This window comes from Callorhinus ursinus, unplaced genomic scaffold, assembly GCF_003265705.2.
Source record: "Callorhinus ursinus isolate GAN/ISIS: 27379988/994484 unplaced genomic scaffold, GSC_fseal_2.0 scaffold10, whole genome shotgun sequence".
NCBI lineage: Eukaryota > Metazoa > Chordata > Mammalia > Carnivora > Otariidae > Callorhinus > Callorhinus ursinus.
Window position 1 is genome coordinate 59,995,733 of NW_027397072.1, and position 14,841 is coordinate 60,010,573.

The 14,841-nt window shown below is 36.3% G+C and overlaps 1 protein-coding gene and 1 pseudogene across 4 annotated transcripts in view; one reads left to right on the forward strand and one right to left on the reverse strand.

Moving 5' to 3' along the window:
• Nucleotides 1-14,841, reverse strand: part of COMMD1 (copper metabolism domain containing 1) — a 200,196-nt gene that overhangs the window by 84,656 nt on the left and 100,699 nt on the right. The window lies entirely within an intron of this gene.
• Nucleotides 12,278-12,624, forward strand: LOC141373516 (mitochondrial import inner membrane translocase subunit Tim8 B pseudogene; annotated as a pseudogene).

Consider the following 14,841-nt stretch of genomic DNA (forward strand, 5'->3'; position numbering starts at 1 on the left):
AAATTATAAATAGGGGCACCTGAGTGGCTCAGATGGTTAAGTGTTTGCCTTCGGCTCAGGTCATGATCCCAGGGGCCTGGGATCGAGCCCCATGTCGGGCTCTCCGCTCAGTGGGGAGTCTGCTTCTCCCTCTGCATCTCCCCCTGCTTGACTCTCTCTGTTTCTCTCTCAAATGAATAAAAAAAAAATTTATAAATAATTGTTCACTAAATAATTTGTAAAAACAATTTTTTTAATGCCTAGAGTATTTATTTGTAGAGTGGGTATAACCATTTATATGGTTATTCCTTTATTTTCCCTCACTGGCCATGCACTCTATTAATGGGAATTCAATTGTTTCTAATTTTCTACCACATAAATTTCATAATAAACATTTGCGTAAATAAATATTTGCTTAATCTCAGATTGTTTCCTTAGGCTAAATTCCTATCAGTACCCCTTTACCCCCACAACACACATACAACTCATGTTTTTTAAGTAATAAAAGTTTACACTGTAAAAGCCATTATGTTTTTTTTTCCTCCCTTGTCCCATTTTCCTCTCTCTACTCTTCAGGTACCTACTATTCTGAATTTTGTTTGGGGGGTACAAAGTATGAATTTACAAGAATTATGTTATTCAGAAGTATCCCCCATTCAGTTGTTAAAAGCAAATAAAAGCTGGAGACTAGAATTAAAGCATTCCAAAGACAAGGTCTAAATATACTGCTAGAAATACTTTACCCTCATGATTTGTTCACCAAGTACACTGGTCCCCATTTCATGTGAAGGGAAAGGAAGCACTGGTAAATAATAGTAGAAAACTGATCCTAGAATATCTGACTTATACTTTCTAGAACCATCCTCCTTCACAATCAAAATTCAAAAGGTTAAAAAAAAAAAAACCAAAAACAAATTTCAAGAACTATTGGTTAGCAACCTTCTTAGGGACCTAGAGAAGAATTAAAAACTACATTACAGAAAAAAATTAATAAATAATCTACACCCTGAATTAGACACTGCCTGTCCTCCATGTATAAGAGCAAACTTACACATTCACAGGTTGGGGTTCCTTTACCTAAAATATATGACAAAAAGAAAAATTCATTCAACCCCTACCTCATTCCATATAATAAATTAACTCAAATGGATCAAAGACCTAATTGTAAGAGTTACATAGGAGTATATCTTTGTAGCACAGATTTAGGCAATGGATTCTTAGGTGTGACATCAAAAGCATGAATAACAAAAGAAAAACTAGGTAAACTGGAAAGAACCAAAGTTGTGTCAGTGTTTTCATCTTTCATCTTAATAGAAAGGCTAATGTTACAAACTTTATGATATAAAAGGCATTCATCTCCTTGACTCAGTTTATATGAAGAGGAAACAGAAAATTTTCCCACCAAATCCAGCATGTAAAATAACTGAGGCCATGTCAATACTTCTCCAATCCTATACTCTTCATTTCTCTAATCTATCACTGACCCCCTCCAACTTTACCTCCCTCACAGTCTTTATTCACTTGCCCATTAAAGTTCCACATTTCTCAAAGTTCTGCTCTTGGCCTACCTTCTGTTCCTCAATACTCTCTTGAATTCAATGACCACTAAACAAATGCTCATAATTCCCAGACCTCTCCTTTTACCAAACCTACAACCACTGAAACACAGACCACAGATTTCCAAATTCCTAATAAAAATCTCAAGAACAGTTCAGCAAAAAAGGAGCCAGAATTTGTTGGTTCTGAAGACTCTCAGTCTCTCTAGATGCAAACAGTATTAAAGTAAGAAATGGCTTCCAAGCAAAATTCAAATCCAAGGCATTGCCAAGAAAACATGGTCTAAAAGATGAGGTTGAGAATGTAGCTATAAAATTCTTTGTCATAACTTCAGAATGCTCTGAGATGGTGCTTCTGAGTACTATTCAGTTAGACAAAAGGCCTTTTAAAGATTTTAAAGTATAACTCACAGATTCTTTTAATCAAACACTAGCGCTTCCAACAAGCTAAAAGCCATTGTCCCTTAGCAGAGACCCAAGATAGAAAATGGCTTATCTCATAGAGATTTCTAAGTGTGGATTCTAAATAATGGAGTGAGTTCAAATAAGAATTTATAGAAGATCCATAAAGTTTTTTAAGAGAATTATATGGGTAGAAACACTGCCCATTTGGACCAAAAGAAACATAAACAGTACAAAATGAAGAGTCCTTTAGACTTCCAAACATCTGCAGGCAGGAAATGGGGAGAGGAAACTACACAAATGCAAATACAGGCTACCTTTCATAGAAAAGGAAAGATAACTCAAAGTGTAGAACCAAAATCCCAGGAGACAAAGCTAAGAGCCATGGAGAAATTCCCAGACTTTGAATTCTAATTAAAGAACTACCAACATATGTCTAGTTGAATTTCAGAAGTAGCATGAAGTAATGGCATCTCTGTGACAACATTTTCCCTCTTTTTTAACAAGACAGCCTATAGTGGTTATCTTTGTCTGGCCTGACCATTGTATTCTGGGTGTGTAGGGAACGGATACTTTGCTTCTTTGATTTCACAGATCTTCAAATAGAGAGGTAATGTACTCAAGGAGCTGAAATTAAGGAACTACACCTAATGAGGCCTACACCTAGACTTGATTTAGATAATGATATCCTGGACCATAAGCTGATATTATAAAAGGAGAGACTTGAAGGATATTGGGAGGGGGCAAGTATATTTTACATGTGAGAGGAACATCAATAATTTTGGCCAGGAATGTACTATAGTGATTTAAAATATGTTCACAAATTCTTTAACACTTGCTTCAAAAGGTGGAACCTAGTTCCCTTCCCCTTGAGTGTGGTGGGCTGGACTTAGTGACTCAGTGCCAAACAATAATAAAAAAGTAACTTTCAAAGAAGAGAGTAGGTAAAGAGAGAAATGGTTAACTTTACAATGGAGAAACTTGATAAACACTAACCGTAGTATGTGATGACAGTTAACATCAACAGTCAGGTCATGTGGATTGTATGTACCCTCTAATATGGTGTGACGAGAAAGGCCCTTCACCTCTGTTGTAATCTTTCCCAAAACCCGTAAGTCCAGTCTAACCATGAGAAAAACAATAGATAAGCCCAGATTGGGGGACATTCTACAGGATATCTAGCTGGTATGCTTCAAGACTATATGGTCATAAAAAATAAGGAAAGATGAGAGACTGACACAGACCAGAGGAAACTAGGGAGATACAACAACTAAATTCAATTTAGGTAGTTTAGTCAGCAACATAGTGGTACCCTGAATTGGATCCTGGAACAGAAAGAGAACATTAATGGAAAAACTGGTGAAATACAAAAAAAATCTGTAGTTTAATTAGTAACAACGTACCAGTATTAGTTTGTTATTTTTACAAATGTACCATGGTAATACAAAATGTTCACAAGGAAAACTGGATGAAGAGAATAAGGGAACTCGTTGTACTATCTCTGCAACTTCTGTGTAAATCTAAAATTATTAAAAAATAAAGTTAATCTATAACCTTCCTACCCCCTGCCCCCAAAATCATACCTATTTCAGAGGTTGTAAGAGGACTGAATAAATCAATGCACAGAACAGTGCTTGAAGCCATGATGAGAATATAATAAATAACAGCATTTACCGTTCTTATACTAAACATTAGTAGATATTTGCTAAATGGATGAATATTAAAACACGACAACCAACCAACAAGAGCTAACTTCATTAATTCCATACTTGTTATACTGCTCTATTCCTCATTATTTCCCAGCAAAAATAAACTATGACATACACTTACTTTTTTTTTTTTAAAGCAGAAGTTATGGTGTACGAGTCAGTGACTAAGTCATACAAGGCACTGTGGCCTCCTGCTTGCTTTTTCTTTCTTGGATCACTCACTATGGAAGAAACCAGTTGCTATGTCACTCTATGGCCAACAACCAGAAGGGATCGGAGGCCTCTTCCAACAGCCACATGAATGAACCTGGAGGCAGATCCTCCAGCTCCAATCCCTGGGGTAGCTATAGCTCTGGCCAATATCCAGTGCAACTCAATGGGAACCCTGAGCTAGAATCACTTAACTAAGCTCCTCCCAAATTTTTATCCTAACTCCTTTGTGAGATAATAAATCCTTGTTGTTTTATGACCCTAATTTTAGGGGTAATTTGTTATATAGCAGTAGATAACTAATATATGGATTCTCTCCCTCATTAATTCATTCAAAAATTTATTGAAGGTATAAACTACCAAGATACTGTAGTGGACCATATATTGATTTTGCCTGTTCAGTATGCCTAATTCCTTTGGGAAACTACTCCTCACCTATTCCATGTAGTATCAGCTGTCAACCTACACCCTATCTTGCCCTTGGTCAAAGAGCTGGACAAATACTACAAGCTTAAAATACCCTAATTCCTGTAAATAGTGACTTCTCCATGGGTAGCTATGTGACCTACACAGGAAAAATAAGGATCAGTCTTTAATCAATACACATATATTGGTAAGAGAGAAACATCTCTGTCCCCTGGTATTTCTAAGCTGAAAAGATGAATCTGGGCCTGATAACCATCATTTTACCTGCATGGGGAGTAAGCTTGTTTACAGAATGACATAAACAAAGCCAAGAGATATCTAAAGCCAGGAACCATGTTTGGGCTTCTTAAGTACATAACCGATTACCCTCCTTTTTTGTTTAATTAAGTTAGACACTAATATAGGTGCTTTGTTTTATCTTTTAAATCCCCAAGTTGTATCAAATGCTAAAGAAAAGTTCAAAATATCCTGAGAATTCAGATTATCAGAGCCAGCTGATATAACTGGAGAGAAATTCAAAAGAGAGGTATTCAGTATGTCAGACTGTGAAGAAGAGAGATTTTACTAAGTGAAAATAGGGAGTGGATAAAGAACATTCCAAGCAGCAACAGGAAAGGCTATGCATGTATGGAAAATACAGTCCTGCTTGGTTGGACTATACAATATAAATAGGTGATTGGGCATGGGAGTCTTAAATTATATCCTTAGACAACTAGGCTGTTTTCTTTAAACTAAGGGAGTGTATGAGGGGGAGGTATCACAGGATGACAGATCAAATTCATTTTGTGATCAATATTGCTTGAATGTGACCATTCATTTAGCCATGTACTCACTAGCTTTATCATCATAATTCAGTTCATGCTTCTCTACTGTATCCATAATACTATTAAATGACTTATTAAAATTCAGATATACTTCCTTTGTTTTTGACTTCCTCTAATCTACTTACATTAATAACCCTGGCAATAAACAGGAAGTTAAACTTACTCAGTAGTTAATCTGAGCTGGTTCCTAGTGACTACCGCTCATCATTTACTGATACCTGCATCTTGGGTGATACTACTAAGCTCTCTTTAATTAATTACACATAGAGCTATCAGGAAAGTTCAAAAAAATGAGAAACCTGAAACTTAGCTTCCAAGTTCAAAAGTCCTACTTTCTCCTTCCCCAACTGCGAAATCGCTTTTTAAAAATCCATACAAAACTGCTAAGAATGGCCTTAAACCATATATAAAAAGTAACCAAAATGGATCAAAGACCTAAATGTAAGAACTAAAACTATAAAACTCTTAGAAGAAAACACAGGGGAAAAAGTTCAGTGACACTGGATTTGGCAATGATTTCTTAGATATGACACAAAAAGCACAGGAAACAAAAGAAAAAATAGATAAATTGGACTATATTAAAATTAAAAATTTTTGTGCATCTAAAAAGTGAAAAGGAAACCAACTGAATGTGAGAGAATATTTGCAAGTCATGTATCTGTAGGGATTGATACTCAGACTACATAAGGAACTCCTACAACTCAATAGTGACACCAAAAGCAACAACAAAAAACAGGTTAAAAAATGGGCATAGGTCTTGAATAGATAATTCTCCAAAGAAGATTTACAAATGGCCCATAAGCATATGGAAAGATGCTCAACATCACTAATCATTAGGGAATCAAAACCACAATACCACTTCGCACCCATTTGGATGGCTATTTATTTACTTATTTAATTACTTATTTATATTTTTGAGAGAGAGAGAGCATGCAAGCAGGTGGGGGGTGCAGAGGGAGAGGGAGAGAGAGAATCTTAAGTAGGCTCCATGCCCAGCACAGAGCCTAGCCTCAAGACCCTGAGATCATGACCAGAGCCGTAATCAAGAGTCGGATGCTTAACTGACTGAGCCACCGAGGCATAGATGGCAATTCATTAAAATAAAGAAGGAAAGTGGAAGAAGGAAAGAGGAAGGAAGGAAGGGAGGGAGGAAAGGGGAGCGGAGGGGAGGGAAAGGGAAGGAAGGGGAGGGAGAGGGGAAGGAGGGGAGGGAGAAGGGAGGGAGAGAGGGAGGAAGGGAGGGAGGGAGGAAGGGAGGAAAGGAGGGAGGGAATGTTGACAAGGATGTGCAAAATTTTGAATACTCATGCATTACTAGAAAGAATGTAAAATGGTGCGGCCACTGTGGAAAACAATTTGGTAGTTCCTCAAAAATGTAAACACAGAATTACCATATGATCCAACATTTCTGCTCCTAGGTGTACACCCAAAAGAACTACAAGCAGGGATTCAAGCAGATATTTGTACATCCATGTCCATAGTAACATTATTCACAATAGCCAAAAAGGTGGAAACAACTCAAATGTCTATCAATATATTAAAGGATAAATAAAATCTGCCAATACATACAATGAAATATAATTCAGCCTTATAAAGGAATGAAATTCTGACACATGCTATGACATGGACAAATCTTAAGATATTATTCTAAGCAAAATAAGCCAGACACAAAAGGGCAAATATTGTATGACTCCACTTATACAAGGTATCTAGAGTAGGGAAATTCATAGATACAGAAAGTAAACAGAAGTTACTAAGGGCCAGAGAAAGGTAGGAATGGGGAATTATTGTTCAATGGATGTAGCATTCCTGTTTGGGATGATGAAAAAGTTCTGGAAATAGAGAGTAGTGATGCTCACACAACACTGTGAATGTGCTTAAAACCACTGAACTCTACACTTAAAAATGGTTAAATGATAAATTCTATGTTATGTATATTTTACACGATAAAAAACAAGAGCTAAGAATGAGCTTGGGCCAGAGGCCTTCTAAATTCATCTTGGCAGTAGAGCAGTGGCATACATGGAATGAAGCCCACAACCAACAAGCCAATATACAAATACTAGCCAAACACAAGCAGTTTCAACATTGCTGAGGAGGATAGACTGTCACCCTGAGTTCAGCACAAAGAACTTACATCTAAAAATTATTTCCAAGTCCTATTAAGGCTTGGTTTTCTGGCTTCCTTTCAAGCACCCCATCTGTCCACAAGAATAGAACCAGAAAGTCTGAACAGCAACAATCTGAAAGAAGTCCAACACCAGAGGCTTTCTGTTGGCAGGCTACTAGTCAGAAGCTGAGGATTTCAGCAGTGCCGAAGCCCCATTCTCACAGGGTCAATGAGCTTACAAAGACAAATACTCAAATCTCTCTCTCCCTCTTTAAATCATTTTACTGAAGTATAATATACATACAGAAATGGGCATACCATAAGAAACAATGATTTCTTTCAAAGTCTATTAGGAAAAATTTAAGCTCAATAATCTCAAATGCATCTCTTTATAAATTTGGAGTTTAAAAATAAAATTACTTCAGCACAAACAGCATTTTCTTAACTGCCAAATATTAAATCATTACTTTTAATTCATTTTTTTTCTAAGTGGAAGGGCTAATTATAGCTATCAAAAAACTCAAGTTCTGTATTGGATGGTCACCTTAGCAATAAGACTATTTAAAGACAAGGATCATCAATTTATACTAATATACATGCAAAAAAGTCAGTTATCTCTAATTCCTCACTTTCTTTCCTTTTCCACATGCTTTCCAACTCATCTCAAAGCAACTCATCTACATTCAAAACATTTCTTCTGTCTGCTCACTTCTTTTCACCTTGACTGCTAAAATTATCTCCCTCTGCTCTGCCAACATCATCTCACCTGGACCACTACAATAACTTGAAGTGTTCTCCTGGCTTCAATTTTTTTGGGGACAGGGGGCACAATACTGATTTTTATGTTATCCCTAGGCTTGACAAACAAATTTTGAAACATGTTACAATGAATTTTAAAAAGGAAGAGAACTGTCAAAATTCTGGAACAGAGGTGGAAATGTGGAATGGAGATTATCAGAGGTCTACATAACCCCATTTGGAAGTGGAGTATTAATTTTGGCTCTGTTCATTCTGGATACTTAGCCTTGGTAACAGAATAAGGGATGGAGTGTTTTGCTTTTTGCTTTGTTTTCACCTTGAGATCCCATTTTACCTACATATTATCACACAGAGATCTGGAAGCAAAAAAGAGAATTGCTTTTAATGTGCAAAAGACCAATTCCAACCTCAGTGATATGAGCAGGGCGGGAGGGAGGGTGGGGATCTTGGTGTCATGGCTTCACTCTGAACTGTGCTATATAATCCATACTTCACACATGAGTCAAAGTGATCCTATAAGAACATAAATCACATTGCATCATTCCTTTGTTTGAAACCTTCTAATTATTTCCTATTATACTTAGAGGAAAAATCCAAATTTCTTACCAAAGCCAACTTCTTGCCTTTCCTGTTTCCTCTGCATTTTGCGCTTCTAGATCAGCCTGCCTCCTCAGAAAGCCTTTCCTCACTCAAGCTAAAGCAGTAGCCCCTTACTTTGATGTGAGATCTGGGCATCCATAATTTTTTTAAAGCTTCCTGGGTGAGTCTGATACTCAGTGATGCTAAGACCAGTGCACTAAGAGTCTTGCTTTTGCTTGCAATAATTTTTCTGTCAATTTACTTCTTGCTACTTCTCACTGCCTATGGGTTGAGAAACTGGAAAACCAACATGTAGGACGTGATAAAAAAAGAAATGACAATCATCAGGAACCTGTACTAAACCCTACCAAAGCTAGTACCTGGCTGTTAAATGCAAGTGGTATGTTCATACACTCTAAAGAATCTGTGCTGCCTGTACCAACTTTTCTTAGTTCATGACTCTCAGCTCTGAAAAGGAGAGCTGAAGTTGTCAGAGAAATCAAATGCAAATGTTACCTGCCCACAACTGCCTTCCCTAACTTCCTGGGTAAAGAGGGTTATTCCCTCTTCTGAGCTTTGTTAAGGTTCTTCAGTTTCTGATATACTTTTTTACACTATTTACTACTATTTTTCTTTTTCTGTCAGCTCCATAAGATAAAGGATTTGTCTGTGTTGTTCACTGATATATCCCCAACACCTATTGAGAGTCTGACACACAGTAGATGCTTCGTAAATAATGGATTCGGTGATTCATTTATTCATTCAACTAATATTTACTGAACATCACGTGCCAGACAGCATCCTTTACCTTGAGGATACATCAGTGAACAAAACACTAAAAATCCTTGCCCCCTTATATGCTAATGTGGAGCACAGGCAAGATTAATAAGTAAAACAAAATATACAGTATGCTAGTTAGAATAAGTGGCAGGAAGAAAAAATACAGAAAAAAAACTAATCTATGATAACAGAAGGTACATCACTGGTTGCCTAGGAGTTGGGGTAGAGAAAGGGATGAACTATAAAGGGGCACAAGGAAACTTCTGGGGGCTGATGGACACATTCTGCCTCTTGACTATAGTGGTAATTTTACAAGTGCATACACCAGCCAAAATTAATCAAATTGGACACTTCAAATGGATACAGATTATTATATAGATATTATGGCTCAATGAAGTTTTAAAAAATAAAGCAGGAAGTGGAGGACTGAACTTTTAGAAAAATGGTCAGTGAAAGCATTATTGAGAAGGTGAATTAGAAAAAAAAGAAAAAAGATGTCAGAAAAGTGGAAAAGCTATTACTGCAGATATCTGAGGGAAGATCAATCCAGAGAGAAGGAACAGCAAATGCACAGACATGTTCCACATGCTTGACATGTTCCACAATTCAGCAAGGAAGCCATTGGGTCTAGTTAGAGAAGAGTGAGTAAGGGAAAGAGCTATTAATCTAATTGAGATAGGAAGTCACTAATGAGATAAGAGCCATGAATACATGATTTGCTCTGTTGATATACTACTGGGTGTTGAGAATAAGTTACAGAGCAGATGCAAATAGACCAGTTGGGAGGATGCTGTTAATGATCTAGGAGAGAAGAGCTGGTGATCTGAACAGAATAGTGGGGAGGGGGGGATGTTAGTGAGAAGTAGTAAAATTTAAGCCATACTTTAAAATTAAACCTAGCAGGATTTGATGATGGACTTGATGTGGGTGTGAGAAAATGAAAGGATATAAATTGGAAGAATGGATGTGTCACTAACAGATGAAAAAAATGAAGGAGGAGCAGGTTTAGGAGGCTTATGAGGAACAATTTGGGGCATATTCAATTTTTTTGATACCCTTTTCACATTTAAGCAGAATTCTCAAGTATGTCATAAATATATATCTGGAATTTAGGGGAGAAATCTAGTTTGAAGATATAATTCAGGAGCTGTTAGCATATAGATGATATTTAAATCCATGAAAATGGATAAGATAACCTAGGAAGTGTGTTGTATATAAGAAGAAAAGAGGACCAAGGACCTGAGGCCGGGGACACTCCCAACTTTTAGATGTTGGGGAAATGAGAAGGAGCCAGCAAAAGAGATCTAAAAAGGGGAAAGAAAAGAGCAGACCAGATAGCGAAAAGGAAAATCAGGCAAATGTGGTATCCTGGAAGGACAATGTTTCAAAGAAAAGAGAACTCAAGTAGGTCAAATGCTCATGGGTCAAGTAACTGCAATCTCAAAAGGCTGTTACTTAAGACCAAAATAAATGCAAAACATTGTATAAATTTTTAAACAACGACTTGGCTAAGAAAACCAAGGACTACATTAATAGTACAGCAAACTAACATTTAACACATCAAAAATATGAAATACCACTTATTACACAAGAAGAAGTATAATATATAAAACATACTCAAAATGTCTACTTTTCAATTGGTAAATGATCAACTACTGAATAATTCTGATTTTAATCTTTCATAACTAGATGACCACTTTAAACTTACATTTTCCCCCATTAACTATAACCTATTCTGTTATGTAACTATCCATTTTAATTTATAATATTAAAAGCTTTTTTTCATCTTTTTTTTCTGTTTTGGTAAACATTTCCTCTGTACAAGGTATGTTTTGTAAATAGCTAATTCAGAGTTAGAATTTAAATTTTAAGTTTTGGATCTCTATGTTTGTTTTTTAGCAAACATGAACACAGTAAAAATCACAGTGGCTTTAAAGGGAGACAAAATTTCTTATTCTTTTTCTTTTCTGTGTGGTTACAGACTTTAGGCATTGCCTTCTATAAATGATATCTTGGAACTGTAAATTTAGGATCTCAACTTTAGAACACAAACTATTATGAAACACACCTTAGAGCTACAAAAAAGGGTTGGCCCATTCAGAACTAAAGTTTAAATAAACTCCATGTTCTAAACCTGATATAAAATATAAAATGAAAAATTTATTTTAAAAAATCCATTCTAAACTGATTTAATAATCCCCAAGCTGTTAAATTTCATCAATCCCTAGTGACAAAAGGTGGTTTATTACATTACCTTCCCTAATTTCTGTAGAAGTTAACCTTTATTACATCGCTAAAAGTGGAAACAAGCTTAAATATAAGAATTACCAGAAATAGGCCAACCACTACAGCTTATATAACCAAATGAGATATCTAAGCTCCCCTTGGTAGCTATTCGGAGTAAGGCAATATGATCTTAAAATGGTGACTGAGCATTGATAAATACAATGGCATTTTATTTATTCTCTATATTCTAACCTTATATTTCATTTTTTAAAAAAATTGGTATGTATGTATGTATGTATGTATGTATGTATGTATTGAGTGTGAGTGGGAAAGCAGGAGAGAATCTCAAGCAGACTCCACACCAAGCATGGAGCCCCAAGTGGGGCTTGATCCCATGACCCCGAGATCATGACCTGAACCAAAATCAAGAGGTGGATGCCTGACTGAGCCACCCAGGCACCCCTATCCTTTTATTTCTCCATATATTTATACACACACACACACACACAAAATGTATGTATGTACATATGTGTTTATGTAAGTGAGAGTGTCAGAGAATGTGTATGTGTTTTAATCTTTGCTTCTTTTCCTACGACACAAAACAGTGAGTTGTGGTGGCATTGCTCAAGTTGGTGAAGCTACAGTGGTATAACAGAGCTCAGCTGTTATAATAATAATAATAAACTGGTTATTAATCGCCCAAGCTCGAGGAGGATAATGGCAGAACTGGGTGAGGCAGATGAAGCAGAGCTGCAGCACCTGGTGGCAGCCAAACAACAGAAGGCGCATGCAGTTCACTGCACAGGTGTATCACACCTTGGAGCTGTGCTGGGATAAATGTGTGGAGAAGCCAGAGAATCACCTAGACTCTCCCACTGAAAATTATCTCTCTAGCTGTGTAGGCTGCTTCATTGACACTACTCTTGCTATCACCAGTCAGTTTGCCCAGACTGTACAGAAAGAACAGGCCATCCCCAGGGAGAGTGACAAAAGAAGCAAAGGACTTGTTATTAAGCAGACTGAAGGGCAGGGGAGGGGAGGTTGTCTTCCCTATGTCTGCTGAAAACAGGCCCAAACCTAGAGGAGTACTTGGTACACTAAATCCTAGTCTAGAAAAGGCAGTCACATTAGCCATTTTTTAGAAAGGCAAAAAGAAACAGAGCTTTGTATTTCTGATCTCTACAGGCAGGGCACTTCAAAATGTATACAAAAGAACAATTTGGTGGAAGGGGAACAATTTATCACTAAATGGTTTAGCACTGAGGTTGTGGCTAAATGTTTCCTCACAAAATGTTTTATTGGTCTTGAAAAACAAGAAGTCACAAAAAAGGGGTGCCTAGCTGGCTCAGTCAGAAGAGCGTGTAACTCTTGATCTCAGGGTTGTGAGTTCAAGCCCCATATTGGGTGTAGAGATTACTAACAAAAATAAATAAATTCTAAAACAAAACAAAACAAAACAAGTCACAAAAGAAAAACCAACACAACTTTATAAAATACCAAAATTCAGTCTTTAAAAAAGAAATAACCATAAATGAGACTTCACTAAACATATAAATTATCCCCCCAAAAGTTACTATTTAAAAATGACATTCTATAATTAAGTTCCAGAAGAAAACCACAACATAGAGTTAATTAAGTACATTAAACAACAAAACTTTCCTAAAGACACATACCAGATTCCAATAGTCCCCAAGGCTTGGGGACCCTCCGTGATTTATGCCCAAATATGATAGGATCTCAATTGTACAAGTAAAGCACTTGTTCTTTTCTTTGTATATGAAATGTTCACCTCAAAGTGTTCTGTGTTCTTTTACCACTGAATTCATGTTTTATTCTTGCAAAATTTTTTATTTCTGTTGAAGAAAAACATTCTAAGAAAAGTAATTAGTTCACTAGTTCATACTCATTTTCTCTAGCTCTGTAGATTTCCATAAATGTATACTGCTTTAGTTACTTCTCTATTACTTCAGCTTCCTCATCTTCCAAAAGTATATTATATTGTGTTAATAGAAAAAAGCCAGTGCCTGTACTCGATCACTGATCACCAAATGTAGTTTTTGGACTAAAGAAAGAAGTAACACAGACAAACTAGCAGGAGAAAGCAATTTAAATAGAGAAGGGAAGACAAAAAACCCCACCACTACCACATCTAGTTCCTGAAGAGAGTCCCCAAGCAATCCATACATTATGGTAACTAGAAGTACTATGCCAACGTATATTGAATTCTCACTGTAAAAATTTGATACCAAGCTCTATTTATACTTCAATTCACATTGTTTGGCTACCTTTAATACAGTGGTTCTCAATTCTGGATGAATATTAGAATCACTAACTTTAACGAATACTGATACCCAGGTCCCATCCCCACAGATTCTTATTTAATTGGTCTCAACACCGTCCTAAGCATGAAAAATTTTAAAGCCCCACAAGCGATTCTTATGTGCAGCTATCATTGAGAACAACCGATTTAAAATGACATAAACTGAAGACAGTAATTTAGTTACTTTGGGGTGTATCAATACACACATATGCACACACACAGAGTTCAAAAAAGTTGGTCATTCCTCTTGAAAGCAACTCTCAGCATCTTAGAATCATTAATTCTCTCACAAGTTCATTCAATGTCTACATATGAAAATAACTTTGACTTTGTTGCCTATAGATGTTCTAAAAACTGGAAATTTGATATAGTGGAGTACTTCATAAATAATATTTACTTAGAGGCTGACAGAAGTACTAACCAAGGATCCAGGTCTCACAGAAACATTTCCTGTAGGACTTGGGCTGTATATTTTATTGCCAGCCTAAGTTGTATTATTGTTTACTTTTTTCTTTACAACTTTTCTTAAGAATATATTTGCAGTCGAAGGATTTTGTGGGTTAAAGAGCAATTTCAGTATCAATGCTGTCGACTACCTTATTTTATTATGAGCATATTTTTTGGCTCCTAAACGTTGGTGTCAATGGTTTTTGGGAAAAAAAATCAATTTAGTGATTTCCATTTTAGTTTTCATTTTACCATATAGTACCTATGTCTAAAGAAAATCATATCTATCTCAGATACCTTCTCTAGAAAATGGGGATAGACTACTTCACCTGTGTAATTCATCAGGTAAGTAAGTGCTTAAGGACTCTCTGACTTCTAAGATCTGTTGATTATATTGTGATAGGTAAACTTCCTAGAAACAGCAATGTCCATTTATTTACATACCGTCTGTTGCTGCTTTTGAGCTACAACAACAGAGTTGAGTACTTATGACAGAAACTATACGATTGTCAAG